A 13189-nucleotide genomic window follows, 5' to 3' on the forward strand; every position below is an offset into this window, starting at 1 on the left:
AAAAAAAAAAAAATGGTTAAAATATAGGACAATATTTTATGTTCATCTCCTGTGTCCCCTGCATTGCAGGCAGATTCTTTACCACTGAGCCACTGGGGAAGCCCTCTAAAAGAGAAGAAAGAGAAAATATGCTTTCTCAAAGTAGGAAACCTTCCTGGGATTTGCTCATGAAGGACAAACGTGTGCTAGACTGTCTTCTAGATACAGGATTTAAATTTTTTTATATTAAAAAAATGTGGTAAAACATATATAACAAAATTTGCCATATAACCATTTTTAATCATACAATTGAGTGGCATTAATTATGTTTACAAGGTTGTGCAACCATTTTACCTTTTGGTAAAGTGTGTTATTTCTGCAGAATCATTCTGGTACGTTTCATTTTTCTAGAAGTGGATCTGTTTCCTGTGAGTTTTGAGCTTGACTGGCATAAATGTATTCATAGTATCTTATATGCTTAATCTCTGCAGCATCTCTGTGTTCTTTTGGCTTTTTAATTTTTTTAAGCTTTTGCTTCTTTATTAATAATCTTGCATAACTTTTCCCACTTGCAAAGAATCAACTTTTTGTTTTATTGAGGCTATCTTTTTTTTTTTTCTTTTTTTTTCTAATTTTATTTTATTTTTAAACTTTACATAATTGTATTAGTTTTGCCAAATATCAAAATGAATCTGTCACAGGTATACATGTGTTCCCCATCCTGAACCCTCCTCCCTCCTCCCTCCCCATACCATCCCTCTGGGTCGTCCCAGTGCACTAGCCCCAAGCATCCAGTATCGTGCATCGCTATCTTTTGTTTTCTCTAATAATTCACATGTTTTTTTCTTTCCTGCAATTTTTCCTTTGAGATTTTTTTCTCTAAATTCTTAAATTGGAAACATTAATAATGTCATTATTATTCTAATATAAGTATATGAAGCTAACATTTTTTTTTTCTGAGATCACTTTAGCTGCAACCTACAAGTTTTGATACTACCAAACAATAGTCAAAGTATTATGTGTTTTCTAATTATTAATTTAATTCATTAACTATATCTTTTATCTACGGGTTATGCATAAGTATAATGTTTTCTAAATTTCAAATGCGAATGGATTTTTTCTATTAGATTGAACCATGTGGAACTGCTAATATTCAATCTTTTTATAGGCTATAAAATGACACTTTCATATTAAATAATCATTTTCTTTTGTTATTAATAAAAAACTTAATTTCACTTTGTTCAGACAACATTAGATTGTGGATTTTAAACCAAAGGTAACCACATTCACACAAAAAGTCCTTGTTTCTACAATTTTGTATTTTATTCAGGGGTTTTATACTGTTATAAACATGTATGTAACCAGTAATTTTCAAATAAAAATCCTCCCTGAATACTGGAATGTTTTCTGATATATGTTGCAGGCTGTTTCTCTAGGATGCAGACTTGGATGGAGTTTAGTGCTGGGATGTGTATCAGGGATACCCTTGGGGTCAACACTGTTGAATCAGGGAGGACAAAACAGGATGGGGCAGAGGAACACTGACCAGATGACCTTAGCTGACCACACAGGGGTCTGGAGTGATGATGGCTCTCCAGGGTTGTCTTGACTTGTCCACTGGCCAGGCTGTCATACTTCCCCTGGATGGGCAGTGCACATAGGCTGCTCCCGGAGGGGCTGTTGGTTTAAACTTGCCAACTGGCAGCACTTCCAGCAGCTGGACAGTGAGTCCTTGAAGGGAGGTCAGGACAGCACATCTCCATGTTCCCCCCACAGTATGTATTACAGCTGCAGAGGTAGGTGATGAGGGTGTACTGTGGGGGAAACTCTTGATGACTGATATGTAAGTCAATACGGTGATTTAGTGATTCTCCTCAATACCCTCTTGTATAAAAACCAGAGGAGAATGAATATCCTCATTCTCCAGGGTCAGCCCAGTTGTCACCTCTTCTAGGAAGTCATCATCCTAGGTAACTCATATTTCTGTAGGACCCTGAGTGCCTCTCATTTGTTAAACTGAGCCATACTTGGTTAGTGTCCTGTTGTCTCCATCCTGAGATACTTCATTTGTAAACAAGGGGTCTGTTCTTTCCATTGTGCACTTCTTCTTTATGATGTAGCCTGCCCTGACTGTGAGTGTTCACACATGGTCTGTTTTCTCATTAAATCAAGTGAGAATAATACTTGGAATTATGCCCTATCCACTTTTTAATTACATCTTCCAGCACAGTGCCCATCATGTGGGGAGTGCTCAGTAAGTGTTTGTTGAATGAATAAAGGATGATAAAGAACAAACCTTCCTTTACAACTTTATAATTTTGAAATTCTAAGAGGTAGCCTGTGATAATAGAAAACCCTAGTTTTGGAGTCAGCTACACTGGTCTACCTGTCAGGTCTTTCTCTGCTTTCTGCTACTCACCAGCAGTGAGTGAAGTCACTCAGTCGTGTCTGACTCTTTGAGACCCCATGGACTGTAGGGGATTTTCCAAGCAAGAATACTGGAGTGGGTTGCCATTTCCTTCTCCAGATCTTCCCAACCAGGCATTGAACCCAAGTCTCCCACACTGTAGGCAGATGCTTGGTGTCCAAAGAATGTACTGTCCATAATGGGACACTTGAGAGTGACAGGAAACCAATAACCACCCAAGATTCCAGGGAAATAAACTGGCACCATCCTTGATAAAATGGGCTCTGGACACCCTACAGCCATGTAGACTTAGTTTCATGCTTGGGAGAGTATCTTAATCTCTGAATTTCAGCTTCTTTGTCTGGAAAATGAATATAGTTCCTGCTTTTGAACCATTGCTTTGGTTGGCATGATGGGTGGACCAGGAGCATCCAAAGACACAGCATGGAATCACTGACCTTGGTGATTCTTTTTTTTTTTTTTTCTAATTTTATTTTATTTTTAAGCTTTACATAATTGTATTAGTTTTGCCAAATATCAAAATGAATCCACCACAGGTATACATGTGTTCCCCATACTGAACCCTCTTCCCTCCTCCCTCCCCATACCATTCCTCTGGGTCATCCCAGTGCACTAGCCCCAAGCATCCAGTATCGTGCATTGAACCTGGACTGGCAATTCGTTTCTTACATGATATTTTACATGTTTCAATGCCATTCTCCCAAATCTTCCCACCCTATCCCTCTCCCACAGAGTCCATAAGACTGTTCTATACATCAGTGTCTCTTTTGCTGTCTCGTACACCGGGTTATTGGTGATTCTTAATCACAAGAATGAAGAGCAAGATGGGCATGGATGAAGGAGGTTTGTAGACTGTAGAAGGTGTATTTGAGGAGGTCCTCATCTGATGGGCTAAACCAGACTGTTCCTCCTTCACATGTATTTAAAATGACACAAGCACATGGGGAGGAGCACAAACTCTGGAGTCAGCCTTCCAGGGACAAATCCTGGATGCTCTGGACACTAACTGGGTTTAGATATGAGTTCAGCTGCCTGCTAATCCTGGGCTTTTAAGGTTGGGAAGCCCACTGTGCTTCAGTGTCTTTGTCTGAAAGTTGAGGTGGGGATAGTATGATTCTGAGAGGGCTGTTGCAAAGATTAATTATGACAGAGACACTCCCAATGTGATCTGTGCACTAGTGCCAGTAAGTAAACTATAACCAGGTTAGTAGTACATACAGGAAACTCAAGAAAGCTAGAAACTCAGAGCCATTGGCTATTGCTGTGATATCCACACTCAGGATGGGTGGGATCCTGAACATCCCAGAGACCAGAGTGAGTGTTGTACTTGCAGGGGGAGGGGCACAGGGCTGAGCTGCACACTAGCCGTGCACAGTGGGTCAGTGACTAGGTCACAATGGACTGAAAATGTAAAATTAAATAAAACATATTTAATCCCAGACAGGTGAGAAACACTACCTTGAACAATGCTGGATATGTGTTTAGCTGTCAATCAGTACTACCCTTTTCAGCACTACCCTCTTTATTAATTGTTCAGTCACTTAGTCGTGTCCAAATTTTTGCGACCCCATGAACTGCAGCACTCCAGACCTCGCTGTCCATCATCAACTCCCAGAGCCTTCCCAAACTCATGTCCATTGAGTCAGTGATGCCATCCAGCCATCTCATCCTCTGTCATCCCCTTCTCTTCCTGCCCTCAATCTTTCCCAGCATCAGAGTCTTTTCAAATGAGTCAGCTCTTTGCAACAGGTGGTCAAAGTATTAGAGTTTCAGCTTCAACATCAGTCCTTCCAATGAACACCCAGGACTGATCTGCTTTAGGATGGACTGGTTGGATCTCCTTGCAGTCCAAGGGACTCTCAAGAGTCTTCTCCAACACCACAGTTCAAAAGCATCAATTCTTTGGCGCTCAGCTTTCTTTATAGTCCAACTCTCACATCCATACATGACCACTTGGAAAACCATAGCCTTGACTAGAAGGACCTTTGTTGCCAAAGTAATGTCTCCGCTTTTTAAAATGCTGTTTAGGTTGGTCATAACTTTCCTTCCAAGGAGTAAGTGTCTTTTAATTTCATGGTTGCAGTCACCATCTGCAGTGATTTTGGAGCCCCAAAAAATAAAATCAGCCACTGTTTCCCCATCTATTTCCCATGAAGTGATGGGACTGGATGTCATGATCTTAGTTTTCTGAATGTTGAGCTTTAAGCCAACATTTTCACTCTCCTCTTTTGCTTTCATCAAGAGGCTCTTTAGTTCTTCTTCACTTTCTGTTATAAGGGTGGTGTCATCTGTATTATCAGAGGTTATTGATATTTCTCCCAGCAATCTTGATTCCAGCTTGTGCTTCCTCCAGCCCAGCATTTCTCATGATATACTCTGCATATAAGTTAAATAAGCAGGTTTAAAATATACAGCCTTGACATACCTTTTCCTATTTGGAACAAGTCTGTTATTCCATATCCAATTCTAACTGTTGCTTCCTGACCTGCATACAGCTTTCTCAAGAGCCATGTCTGATGGTCTGCCATTCCCATCTCTTTCAGAATGTTCCACAGTTTATTGTGATCCACACAGTCAAAGGCTTTGGCATAGACAATAAAGCAAAAATTACCATTATGTTATTCTTAAAATGAGACCATATGGTCTTTCAAAAGGCCCTACTATTCATTATCAATATTTTTAATAGCATTAGAATGTTATAAATAATTAAATTTCTGTTTAAGTTTAGAGCCCCCTCCCCCCAAGTCTAAAGCCAATACTGTGCATGTATTTATACTGATGCTACTCTTGAATCAGTAACATGGTCCTAAAGTTGAGGAAGGTAACTGGAAACACAACAGGCCACTTTAAAACCCTTCAGAGCTTTTTTCTAAACACAAGAATTTATGTGTGACCTATTAATTTTCCTTAAAAAACAGAAAGAATAGGGATTAACTGAGCTTTTGTTTTTTAAACCCAATGTTCTAAGGATTTTTTTTTTTTTTACTAAAACAGAAATGTGCATTGAAAACTGGGATAAATTTATATTTATTTGAATTGATAAAACATAGAAATGGTATGGGCCTAACAGAAGCAGATGATATTAAGAAGATGTGACAAGAATACACAGAAGAACTGTACAAAAAAGATCTTCATGACCCAGATAATCATGATGGTGTGATCACTGACCTAGAGCCAGACATCCTGGAATGTGAAGTCCAGTGGGCCTTAGAAAATATCACTATGAACAAAGCTAGTGGAGGTGATGGAATTCCAGTAGAGCTATTCCAAATCCTGAAAGATGATACTGTGAAAGTGCTGTACTCAATATGCCAGTAAATTTGGAAAACTGAGCAGTGGCCACAGGACTGGAAAAAGTCAGTTTTCACTCCAATCCCAAAGAAAGGCAATGCCAAAGAATGCTCAAACTACCGCACAATTGCACTCATCTCACACGCTAGTAAAGTAATGCTTAAAATTCTCCAAGCCAGGCTTCAGCAATATGTGAACCGTGAACTTCCTGATGTTCAAGCTGGTTTTAGAAAAGGCAGAGGAACCAGAGATCAAATTGCCAACATCCACTGGATCATGGAAAAAGCTAGAGAGTTCCAGAAAAACATCTATTTCTGCTTTATTGACTATCCCAAAGCCTTTGACTGTGTGGACCACAATAAACTATGGAAAATTCCGAAAGAGATGGGAATACCAGACCACCAAACCTACCTCTTAAGAAATTTGTATGCAGGTCAGTAAGCAACAGTTAGAACTGGACATGGAACAACAAACTGGTTCCAAATAGGAAAAGGAGTACGTTAAGGTTGTATATTGTCACCCTTCTTATTTAACTTATATGCAGAGTACATCATGAGAAATGCAGGACGGGAAGAAACACAAACTGGAATCAAGATTGCCGGGAGAAATATCGATAACCTCAGATATACAGATGACACCACCCTTATGGCAGAAAGTGAAGAGGAACTAAAAAGCCTCTTGATGAAAGTGAAAGTGGAGAGTGAAAAAGTTGGCTTAAAATTCAACATTAAGAAAACGAAGATCATGGCATCGGGTCACATTTCATGGGAAATAGATGGGCAAACAGTGGAAACAGTGTCAGACTTTATTTTTCTGGGCTCCAAAATCACTGCAAGTGGTGACTGCAGCCATGAATTTAAAAGACACTTACTCCTTGGAAGGAAAATTATGACCAACCTAGATAGCATATTCAAAAACAGAGACATTACTTTGCCAACAAAGGTCCATCTAGTCAAGGCTATGGTTTTTCCTGTGGTCATGTATGGATGTGACAGTTGGACTGTGAAGAAGGCTGAGTGCCGAAAAATTGATGCTTTTGAACTGTGGTGTTGGAGAAGACTCTTGAGAGTCCCTTGGACTGCAAGGAGATCCAACCAGTCCATTCTGAAGGAGATCAGCCCTGGGATTTCTTTGGAGGGAATGATGTTGAAGCTGGAACTCCAGTACTTTGGCCACCTCATGGGAAGAGTTGACTAATTGGAAAAGACTCTGATGCTGGGAGGGATTGGGGGCAGGAAGAGAAGGGGACGACAGAGGATGAGACGGCTGGATGGCATCACTGACTCGACGGACATGAGTCTGTGTGAAATCCGGAAGTTTTTGATGGACAGGGAGGCCTGGCGTGCTGTGATTCATGGGGTCACAAAGAGTTGGACACAACTGAATGACTGAACTGAACTGAGAGCTAAAAATACAACATTAAAAGAAGGAATAACATGCACAGTACTATCAGACCTCCATCTGTACGAGACCTCTATCTGACTTGACTTAGGAGTCAAACTGGGATTGTGTGTGTGTGTGTGTGTGTGTGTGTGTTAAGAAGAACCAAGGTTAAGACACACTAAGAATGTTTTCGGTGAAGGCAATGGCACCCCACTCCAGTACTCTTGCCTGGAAAATTTCATGGACGGAGGAGCCTGGTGGGCTGCAGTCCGTGGGATCACTAAGAGTTGGACACGACTGAGCAGCTTCACTTTCACTTTTGTGCATTGGAGAAGGACATGGCAACCCACTCCAGTGTTATTGCCTGGAGAATCCCAGGATGGGGGGAGCCTAGTGGGCTGCTGTCTCTGGGGTCGCACAGAGTCAGACACGACTGAAGCAACTTAGCAGCAGCAGCAGCAGCAGCAGCAAGAATGTTTTACACAAAGTTCTAACTAAATTCACTCTTTCACTCAGCAACAATGCTCACAAGTATCCATCCCAATAGATGGAAGCTTGGGGTATTCCAAACCTGTGTTTGATCCAAAATCTAATCTTATTTAATTCTGGAAAACATTATGTGAAAAACGTTTTTAAAATTACATTTTGCAGACTACTTAGACAAAGAATGAGTCTCTTAGATGTAGTTTATATCACATTAGAAATGTCATGAGTAATGATAAACAGAGGATTGAGGGTTTTTAAATCCTACTTTTCACAACAATAAAAATTTTTAAAAATCCATGTGTTTATATTGATTCTAATAATACAGAAAATAGATAGGAGGAAGGGAAAGCTTTTTTTTTTTTTTTTCGGCAGTAGAATGCCAACTCATGAATGTAGACAGATTGACAGAAAAGTACCACAAGGCAGCCATCATTGTCCTAAATAATTCAGACAAATTTCATCATTGGCTGAATATACAGTGAATGTTTGGGGTTTGAGGGAGACATAGCATGCTCATGGACTCAAAATTCTTTTTCATATAAATTAAATCAGCAGGGTGACAATATACAGCCTTGTCATACTCCTTTCCCAATTTTGACCCAGGCAGTTGTTCCATGTCCAGTCCTAACTGTTGCTTCTTTACCTGCATACAGGCTTCTCAGGAGACAAGTAAAATGTCTGGTACTCCCATCTCCTTACGTTTTCCAGTTTGTTGTGATTCACACAAAGGCTTTAGATGTTTTTCTGAGCAGAGACCATAAGGCCCACAAAGCCTAAAAATACACTTTCTGGCCCTTTACAGGAAAACTCTGGAGAAGGCAATGGCAACCCACTCCAGTACTCTTGCCTGGAAAATCCCATGGACTGAGGAGCCTGGTAGGCTGCAGTCCATGGGGTCGCTAATAGTTGGGCACGACTGAGCAACTTACTTTCACTTTTCACTTTTATGCATTGGAGAAATAAATGACAACCGACTCCAGTATTCTTGCCTGGATAATCCCAGGGACAGAGGAGCCTAGTGGGCTGCCGTCCATGAGGTCGCACAGAGTTGGACACAACTGAAGTGACTTAGCAGCAGCAGCAGCACAGGAAAACTCTGCTCACCCTGCCTGAGGGCTCTGCTCTTCTAAGCAAGGCCTGTGGACCAGCAGCATCTGCTGACCTGGGAGCCTGTTAGAATACGGAATTTTGTCTCTATCCCAAACCAACTGCCTCAGAATCTCCGGATCCTAGGTGAGTTCTGTTCATGCTACAGTTAGAGAAGTGCTAGTTTAGAGGACTTGCTCATGTCATCCTGTGGTTGCACCCTCCCCAGGTGCAGGCAGCCAGAGAGGACCAGGGGGAGCCCCTCCCACTCCAGGCAGTGCTTTGAGCACCTGGACCACAGAACCCCTGCTCCCAACGCCAGTTGAAGGCCTCTTTCCTGGGGTCCATCCTGCAGCCCGACAGGTGGTCAAGATACAGCTGTTTATGGGTGGGAAGAGTGTGGCCTGAGCTTGGACTTGAAGGCTGGAGGTGCTCTTGCTTGAGCAGCAGATTCCTCAGGGTACAAAGAGGGTCAGAGCCAGAGGTGGGAAGAGCAGGGGAAGGGCTGGGAGCTGGGTCAGCCCTTCCCTCTGCTGTCCTACCTTCTGACTCCAAACTCCAGGGTCCAGGAATCCCAGCCTGCCAGGTGGTTACAAAAGTGTATTTCACAGTGTGTTAGCTTGATTTATAACTTTTAAATATTTAAACATATCAGATGGGCCTCATTCTTGATCTGGGACTTACAGATGTGAGTGGCAGGTCTGTTAAATGCTTCTCAGTGTGTTCAGAGGACCTCCTGCAACCCACTGGGCTGTTTGATCAAAATTCAAATTCCCATGCCCCACTTGTGTGACCCACTGGATCAGAATCTTCAGGGCTGGAGCCTAGGAATCTGCATTCTTACCCCTCCCCTGGTGACTCTAATCTACAGCAGAGCTACAGAAGTACTTGTAATGGGGGTGGGGGGCATGGTGAGTATATGACCCGAGTGGTGGGAAGCATCAGAAGAGAAGGAGGTCCCAGGTCAGAGGAAGGTGCTGACCACAAGCTCACACCTTCCTGCTGCTTTCATGATTCTCCTCACAACCTGGCCTGACCCCACCCCCGGGAGCTGGCTGCAGGGAGAAGCTGCCAGAAGAGGGTGAAGGTGTCCTCCTGCCAACCGTGGGGCTCTAGGGGGCTGGTCTGCAGAATGAAGGACCCGAGTCAGAGACTAGTAGGAGCAAAAGGGCTGAGAGTACCTGGAGGGACCTCACGGACCCACCCCGGGAGTCAGGCTGAAGCTGCTGAGTAGATCTTTGGGCAGGGAGACCTCCTGGTCCTGCTGGGACATGGAAGGAGCTGGGACAGGGGCTGCATCTGTCAGTCGGGAGTAGAATGACATTAATCAATGTCCTTAAGCTCTGCGGGTTTATTCCTTGTCTGTAAGATGGGGATCCTAATACCTTCCGAGCTTGCATTAAAATTAAACATGATAGTTAAGTAAAAACACATACTGCCACACAGAGCAGAATAAGGAGCAGCTGCTGTTTATTAAGATGCTCATTACCTTACATCTCTGCACTTCTGGATGCTTGATATCATAGGCATTTGTCACTGGCTGTGCTCAGTCATGTGTGACTCTTTGTGACCTTGTGACTGTAGCCCGCCAGGCTTCTCTGTCCATGGGATTCCCCAGGCAAGAATACTGGAGTGGGTTGCCATTTCCTCCTCCAGGGGGTCTTCTGGACCCAGAGATTGAACCCACGTCTCCTGCATTGGCAGGTGGATTCTCTAGCACTGACCCTGGGAAGCACTTGTCACTGGAAGATAAGACCAATTTCCTCAAACCCCGAGGGGGCGCTAGTGGTAAACTATCTGCCTGCCAATGCAAAACACCTAAGAGATGCAGGTTTCCACCTGGAGGAGGAAATGGCAACCCATTCCAGTATTCCTGCCCAGGAAATCCTATCCTCTGTCCATGGGATCCCAAAGAGTCCTCATGACTGAGCGCACACACACACACACACACACACACACACACCTCAGACTCCAGGCACAGGAAGGCTCCAGTCACAGGCATGTGCCAGACCTGTGCTTGGCCAGTGGCCTGGAGCTCCCTGAGCTTCCCTGTGCAGGAGCAGCTCCTGAAGTTACTGCCGAGCTCCTCATCCTGTACAGTTGACAGGATTTCCCTCCCAGCAAGCTCATAGAGTTGTGCTGAACTAAGCACATACTGGGGATATAAAGAACTGTACCTGGATGAGGAAACAGAGTAAAGATATAGAGTGATTCTGTAGGAGCTGGAGTGTGCCTTTCTCTGTACAGGGTGTAGATGAGGTGGGTGAGGTTGCTCAGAGGGTTGTGCTGAATTTAAGATGGTGCTTGCGTGTAACCACCAGGGACAACTGTGCCATACTGAAAATCACCACCAGGGGGCAGCGTGGAAAGGCCATGGAAAGAGGGGGCCAGGAAGGCCTCACAGGGGTCAAGAGGCGTCACAGGCCTTCACTTCACCTACATCATCTACACCCTAGACACAGAAATGCACACTCCTGCTGCTGCAGAATCACTCTGTTTATTCTGCTTCCTCGTCCAGGTACAGTTCTTTATATCCTCAGTATGGCAAAGGCCAGTGGTTTGTAAACTTGGCTTCAGGGGAGCTCTGTAAAAGCCCAGTGCTGAAGCTCATCTCAGTTAAATCAGAATCTTGGGGGAGGGGAGGAAGGAGTCAACACATTTTAAAAACCCACAGGTGATTCCACCATGCAGCCAAGTGAGAACCACTGTTGGAGGCAAAAGATCTCATTTCTTCCCAAATGGCAGCTACTTTCATTGTTAAAAAGTGTGAACATGTGCAAGTCGCTCAGTTGTGTCTGACTCTTTGTGACTTCACAAACTATACAGCCCACCAGAATTCCATGGAATTCTCCAGGGAAGAATACTGGAGTGGGTAGCCATTCCTTTCTCCAGAGAATATTCCCAACCAGGGATCAAACCTTGGTCTGCATCATTGCAGGCAGATTTGTTACCATCTGAGCCACCAGGAAAACCAAAGATGGTTTGATTTCTTCCTATTTTGTTACTGACCCTCCCCAGTCAGACCCCAAAGGCCAGGTGGTTCCTTCTGCCAGGTATGTGCTCAGTCACTCAATCTTGTCTGACTCTTTTCAGCCTCGTGGACTGCAGCCCTCTAGGCCCCTCTGTAATGGGATTTCCCAGACAAGAATAGTGGAGCAGGTTGCCATTTTCAGCTCCAGATGATCTGCCTGACCCAGGGATCAACATGAGTCTCCTGCATTGGCAGGCAGGTTCTTTATTGCTGAGCCACCTGGGAAGCCCCTCTGCCAGGTGTGGCTTATCCCAATAGAATGTGCTCTAGAGGACATGCTTTCCCCTCAAGGCACCGCTGGGACTGCTGTGTGTCATTCCTGTCATCTGGGGGATGGGTGGTTCTCCCAGGACAGGCCCAGCTGTGCTGCTCGTGGCTCCAGGTCGTAATGCTGGGTCAGCATCTCTGCACAAGGGCCCCCCTGGCTGCCATCTTGAATCACAGTGCTGGGCGCAGAGACTTTGCACACAGCCTTCAGAGCTGAGGTGTCTGCACAGCCATTTCACACCAGGGAGTCTCATCTGAAGGCCCGGATGGGTGCAAGGCTTCTGCACGAGGCGCCCTGTAAGCAAGTGAAACTTGACTTAGAACAAAGGGAGAGACAAAAGGTAATACTTTATTACTGAATTCTACTTTTACTTCCAGGGAATTGTTGACGGGCTTTGTCGGTGACTGTTTCATCACATCCCAGTCTCCGAGTTTGAGTGAACTCCGGGAGGTGGTGACGGACAGGGAGGCCTGGCGTGCTGCAATTCAGGGGGTTGCAAAGAGTCGGACTCGACTGAGCAACTGAACGGAACTGGGTCTCACAGAATATTAAGGGCCCCACCTTACCTTTAATAACTATTTACTTTGTTACCTATGGAGATAATCTTGAAGAGAAAGAGACCAGTTTCTCCCCTATGCCTAATGATCCAAAAAAGAAATGTATTGATATAATCAATTTTATTTTGTTGCTTTTTGCCCATGAGGTAACTTGTTCTTGACTGGGGCATGATGGTGCTCTGAAATAGGTTGGAGTCCTTGGTGCCCTTCATTCAAAGAACACAACCTAGAATTGATTAAATGGGAAAAGGAAGGACCTAGGCATCAGGGTGCACAGAGAACCAGGTCTGGACTCCCAGATGACAGGCTAAGATCTCCTCGTTAATATGGAAACAGTGTACTATGCTTGTGAGGCAGGAAGGAAGGAAGTGGGCACAGATATTGAGATAAACAGGATCCCACAAAAACTGGCTTGAACCAGCTAAAATCGAGATGGTTTTGAGTATAGTCTAGTCTCTGACTTCTAACTCATTACACCTTCATTGTAACACTAAAATTCACTCCGTTCTTACCACAACAGCTGCTATGATAGTTCCAAGGCTGACCATAGACGATCAAAAAGTGAAGAAGGGGGTCCGTCTGCTCACCGCTCAAAAGCCAATAAAGAGGCCAGGTTGGTGGGAAGGAACATTTACTTTATTTTGGATTCCAGTGTGTATGTTGGGAGAGGGTATATGCCT

The sequence above is a fragment of the Bos taurus genome, unplaced genomic scaffold, assembly GCF_002263795.3.
Source record: "Bos taurus isolate L1 Dominette 01449 registration number 42190680 breed Hereford unplaced genomic scaffold, ARS-UCD2.0 Leftover_ScbfJmS_713, whole genome shotgun sequence".
NCBI classification, from domain to species: Eukaryota; Metazoa; Chordata; class Mammalia; order Artiodactyla; family Bovidae; genus Bos; species Bos taurus.